At 34.5% G+C, this 6,271-nt stretch overlaps 1 pseudogene; it reads right to left on the bottom strand.

The window, feature by feature from the left end:
* Positions 1–1,084: 1,084 nt before the first annotated feature.
* LOC149232358 (uncharacterized) lies at positions 1,085–4,006 on the bottom strand (annotated as a pseudogene).
* Between the last annotated feature and the right edge of the window lie 2,265 nt (positions 4,007–6,271).

The raw sequence follows: 6,271 nt of genomic DNA on the forward strand, positions 1-6,271 counted from the left end.
AATCACAAATCACAACATGGTGGACATGTCCCGCATATGTAGAAGACCCCAAGTTATTGGCCAATTACAAAATGCGAAAGGATCCCAGATTCAGAGCAACTTTAGGTTCTAGTTAATACTCCTGTCGGGTCTTCCACATCGCAATCACACACTACCCGCTTTGTTCACAAACCTTAAGCTTGCAGAACTCCATCGATTGTGATTTGCGATGGATAGTCTGTTCTAATGGATTATGGTCTGTTTCTTGGAAAAATTCTTGCCCAGTTAGCGGATTTTTGGAGCGAAATTGTTGGTTCATGTCAGATGTGGAGAAATTTGTGGAACGAATAGTGGGAAAACTAGGAGAAGTCATAACTTCTTCAGTTTTCCACGAAATTGGTTGTAAAAAGAGGCTAGATAACCATTTTTTAGTATTCTGGACAGATTGGAGTAGGTTTCAGAAGCATTTGAGCATTATAAACACATATTTTGACACTTTCGAGCATAAAGAGAGGCCCAAGCCATTAGAAGTTGTACCAAGGAGACGTAGCCCAGAAGGGTCAAACTCCTTTATCATGTGTTTGTTTTGATGTGTTTGTGATGATGTCCTATACATGTTTATGTTGCTATTCAATTTTTGGTTTATGTTAAATTGCTCATAAAATTAACATAAAAAATCTTCATTTTACATGCAAAAATTGATGAATCCTTAAGCACAATGAAAGCATTTTTTTTATAATCTAAGGAAGATATTAGCACTACAAACTAATATTCTAAATTAGATCAATATAGGGTGGTGAGTCAATACTATGTGAGGGAACATCTGGCACGAACTTATCAAGTGCAGTGCCAAGATTACAATTCACCTTGTGTTTCTTTGCTTGTTGTGTATGTCCCGAGTCTGATGAACTAGAATCATTTCTTATGTTGTCTATATCATCTTTAAAAGGAGAATCTGGAAATCTGGGTTAGTGAAAGTACAAAAACTTTAAAAAGTAAAACCATACAATGCTTGATTATTTCTTCTATTATATCATGCAATAAAATTAAATTTATTGGGATAAATTTTAAAAATCTATCAACTGAAAACAGAAGCACTAAAATTCTATGAGAAATCAATTCCATAGTCCATCAATTGTCTATTCTCAAGCAGAGCATCATGCTCACATATAAGCTCTAGAATCTCAATTTGTCCCTTCTTTATACTAGTCCACAAAAATTCCAAATGACTAATGTACTTCAATTTCCAGTATAATCTGCAATTTTAAAAAGTCAGAAATGAGAAAATTCAGATTCTGGATGTCATGACCAAAATTGTAACCAGAGTAGTGCAGTCATCTACCATAAATGAAAGTGAATAATACAACGATTTGTTTCTTTATTCAGAAATTATTGTCAACTTTAGTATAACACTCACCCTTCACTTAAGAAGTACTATCCAACTGTGGCTAAGACCAATCATGATAGAAGTCTGGGATGCAAGAAATAAACTAACTAAAGCCTTTTCTTGTAAGTTGTAGGAAGATCTTCATAAATCCACCTTAAAATGGACAGTCCAGGAGATATTTCTTCTCTCTAGACAACAATGTGTATGTATACAATGTAGAATGTTCCTTCCGACATAGTAGTAGAGATCTTCTGGCATATATATTTCTTTAGCCTTTCTCCACCAATAATAGGAGTTTTGCCCAAAGAAACAATAACATCGACAAAATCCAAACTACATTTCTTACAGTAGGGCTATAGAATACATTTATGTTGTCCAGATAGTATATGTAGCATGAAAAAACTATAACTAAAAGTCCTTACACCAAGAAATACATAACAATAGTTTTAGTGTCGAGTGACAATTTTTCTATAGTGTAATGACCAAGAAAAGCAATTTGAATTCCTACTCACTCTAGAGAAAAAAATGGAAAAACTTACATCATAACATGGTTCTGATGAAGTTTGACCCTACGATGGTTATTAAAACGATAGCAGAATCACCAAGTTAAAATCACCTGCCTACTCAAAAGCTAATCAAAGGAAGATGGCAATACTCTTTCAAAGTCTGCACCCAATCTTTAAATGGTGAGCAACAAACCCCCAAAACTATATTTGGAAAGAATGTTTACATAATTACCAAAAACTTTGGAACCCCCATCTAGGAAAACCAAGTAACCAACAACTAAGTGTCTCCAAGCATAAGCTTCAAAGTTCATAACTAAATTTCCTGATTTTGAGCTAGCAAAGCTCAAGACTCAAACATAACCTTGTGCTCATTAAGCACCCAACATTCTCACTGTGGCTTCAGAGGTCCACACTATCAATTGCGCATTTGCACTGTTAAATTGTAATCTTCCTCATACACTTATAAAACTGAAGAGTGTCATTTTTATACAATTTTTTTGATTTTGTGCACTATTGTGTATGTAAGTTTGATGCATATTACTATTTATGGGTTATGTAGTATACAAATGTAGCTACTCCTTTTTTTATCAGACTCAAATTCAAATCACAAATATAAGAATTTTTTATGTTATGCACTTGTGTGAATGCAAGTTGGATGCATTTCAATTTATGGGTGATGTAGCATACAAGTATAGCTATGCCCAAATTCAAATTCAAATTGAATAGTACCACTATGACTAAAATCATCATTAACGATCAGGATAAGACAAAGCTAACCATGAAATTTTAGGTCTGTAGGTACAGATTGCTTGGAAAACCAGAGGATTAGTGTCAGCTAAAGACAATAGGATAGAACATTGTGGACCTTGAATTGGGGGATAAGTGTCAAGTCCTCGTTGTTTGAGCTGCTATGTTGGGCATGCATATAGAGTTGTCTGTCTTCATAGGTGCAAATTCGCCTAGCTTTTATCAATGTTTTTGTGAATGTGTGGAAATATTTAATTTAGCAATACATGCTCAAGGTTCTATTAATCTAAGTAAGCACTATATTGAAACAATGAACTTTTGGATCTTTCTTTCAGACTTATGGTTTCCTTTTTTTCCCAAATTCTGAGTTGGTGAAGCTGAGGTCTCAAACATTACTACATGCTTATTAGTTTCCTATATTCTCAACGTGGCTAGGGAGGCCTGCATCAGTTATTTATGATTTTTTTTAATTTCTTTGCTATGCTAAAACACTAAGAAAAGAAGTCTTGTTTCAATGAAGGTTATTTGAAGAATTTCTGTCGAACCGCTGCTACATCAAGGATTGCACGATCCTGAATAACTGGGTTCTTCTCTGCCTACCAACCAAACTACCTAAAGGGAGATTGTTTGACCTTCCCTTAGGTTAAGCAAATAAATTGGGAGCGAAGGAGAAGCCCAACCTACAAGGAGGATGACCAAAGGGAAAAGGAGAGGCTTACAATCCTACAATATTTGCTGCTCTGGTAACAAAAATTTAACTACATGGTCAAATACCAAAATACTTGTAGCTTGAAAATTGTGCCTCGTTATGGAGATGCAGAAGACTCTTCCAAAGATAGCTCAGATTGATTTTAATATTGTTTTTCCATAATTCTCAAACTTATTATGTTCCATGATATATGGGGTGGCCAATAAATTATACGAAAACCCTTTAGATAAACACAAAGCTCTGTGAGTTAAAACAAGGACCACCCTGGTAATACCCATAATACCAAACCATAATTCATCCCCAAAACATAAGAATATACTATAAGAAACAACAAACCATGAATTCAGGAAAGCCTTGTTATTTTTGGAGTCGCAGTATGTGGAAAAACTTTGCCCACAATTCTTAAGATCCTCCTATCGGCCTCATCCTTCCCTTGAAGTTCTAATATATGAACCTGGTCCAAGTCAGAGAAGTTGTCATCATCATGCATCACAAGAAGGGGGGAAGGTCAGATTCACACTCATGCCATTCTTCCTTTTCTTCTTCTTCTTGGATGTCATTGTTATGTTTCCCAATTCCATAGGCATGAGCTTCCAGTGTGAGATTAGAAGGCACCATGTATAGGGAAAAATCATCTTTGGCATCGCTCTTTGCTTCCCTCACTACTGCTTCTTCCATAAAGGTCTATACGTGAATGTCTTTCTTGGTGTCATTACATAAGACCGTATTGGTGTCAGCTTTATTTCTTCTTCCAAACTTTGCATATTGTGCTTACTAATGTGAGGTTTTGGCTACGAAAAATCTTGCAACTGATCCAGCTTGAAATTAGTTTCGGGATTTAGTGCTCCATCACATTCTATTAAGAAATGAGCATTTGCCAGTTACAACCACCAACGTTTGGTCTTCGCAAGTTTCTAGCCAGTCACAACTGCCACATGTCAATGTATCTCAAATCAACCAATCATTATAATTCAATTTTCTAACGAAAGATCGAATGGTGCATAGTGAAGATAGATGAGAAACATAAGAGTTATTCCCAGATAAAATTACATCATAATTAAACATTAAAATTTACATTAATTAACATTAGACTAATAATAATAAAAAGATATCAATTATTATAGTTCTATTTTAAGAGATAATAATATATATATATATATATATATATATATATATATTATAATAAATAAAAATAATATTCATAAATATTGCTAACCAAGTTGGCCAAATGAAATGATTGTCTCAACATCACTATTATCTTGCCTTATATGTTATATAAGTCAAAACAAATTCTATTTAGGTAGAATGAGGATGATCACAAGGACTTTTCAGATACATGTTCAGTCATCCCTTTAGAAGATATAAGAAAATTATTTCATCTCAAAAAAATTAATTATTAATTTATTAAATATAATTTTGAATTAAAAATTATAAAAAAATGTATTCTTAAAATTTTAAACACTTTGAAATTATATCTAATCATTTTTAGATATATAAAAATAAATAATAGGTAGCACTTTAACCTATTGATAGCACTTTAAGTGCCTACAGTGATAGAGTGGGCAATATCGGAAGCGCTGAGAAACCACACCGTGATGAAGAAGCTTCAGGATGAGGTTGAAAGTGTAGTTGGAATGGATCCCATGGTATGCAAGTCTGACTTTCCTAGTCTCGTTTATTTACAAGCTGTGGTGAAAGAAACAGTTAGATTCCACCCATCTGGGCCTTTCTTACTACAGCAATTACCTGGCATATCCTGTAATGTATTGGGCTATGAAATCCCACAAAATACTCTCGTTCTCGTCAATGTTTGAGTGATAGCGAGGAGCCCAAAGTGGTGGAAGGACGCTGGAAATTTCATCCCAGAGAGATTCATGGAAAGAGTTGGGTCTGAGGTACATGAAAATGGAGGTCAAAACTTTGTGTGCCTTCTCTTCGAAGTAGGTAGGAGAAGATGCCCGAGACAACAATTGGGAAAGCTTATTGTAGAGTTTGGTTTAGCACATCTCTTGCACTATTTCAACTCGAGGCTTCCCTTCCATGACATAAGTGGGCAAACTCAAGAAGTGGATATGAGTGAAAGGTTGAATGGAGTCACACTGGGCAAGGCTCGAGAACTGTAGGCTATTCCAACATCACTGTCTCTTAAGAAACATTTTCTTAAGGGACCAGTGCACTTACTCTCTATGCTTAACAAAGATGACCCATCTCACCATCACTGTCTCTCTGCTTAACAAAGACGACCCAGCTAACCATCACTATGTCGAAAGATATGCTGAGTAGTTGACACTAAATTTACCAAAAAAAATAAAAGAAAATGACACCATGAGAGAATGAAATGCGTTATGGTAAAGTCAACTGGTTGAAAGTCTCCAAAGTTTTTTTAGCCAGGTTATTTTTTTTGGTTTCATTTGAGCCCGCTTATTAGTCCTTGCCTAAAAGGAATACAAGGACTACAACATTCGATATCATCATTGATTCATATTAGTTTTGAGTTGAGCATATATTAAATTAGAAAATTAATTAATTATATATATACATATATATTAATAATAAAAAATAAAAATATTTTTTCACCTTGTTATTGGTTGAAGTTATTTGAGGGTCTTATTGCCAACTTTCTGTGTTCCGAGGTATATTTCTCATCAAAAAATTAGATAAAAGTAAAGCAATAAGTGATGTTATGCATATAAACCTGAAATAATGCTAACTTTCAAGTTAGCATTACTCTGAAATATTTAATGTTTCATATGTTTTCATAAGTGACATGTTTTTATCACTGACTTTTGCATGAAACTGTTAGGTGTAGTCACCTGTGTATATCGCCTCAACACATGTCTGGCTTCTCATCACACTACCTCATCTCACGACCTTGCAAGGTTGGCTTTGCTTTGAAAATTTAGAGCCTAAAAGCATTCGGTTCCTAGATATATGTATATGTTA

The sequence above is a fragment of the Pinus tabuliformis genome, chromosome J, assembly GCF_031772625.1.
Source record: "Pinus tabuliformis cultivar Carrire ecotype Pingquan chromosome J, CPIR1, whole genome shotgun sequence".
NCBI lineage: Eukaryota > Viridiplantae > Streptophyta > Pinopsida > Pinales > Pinaceae > Pinus > Pinus tabuliformis.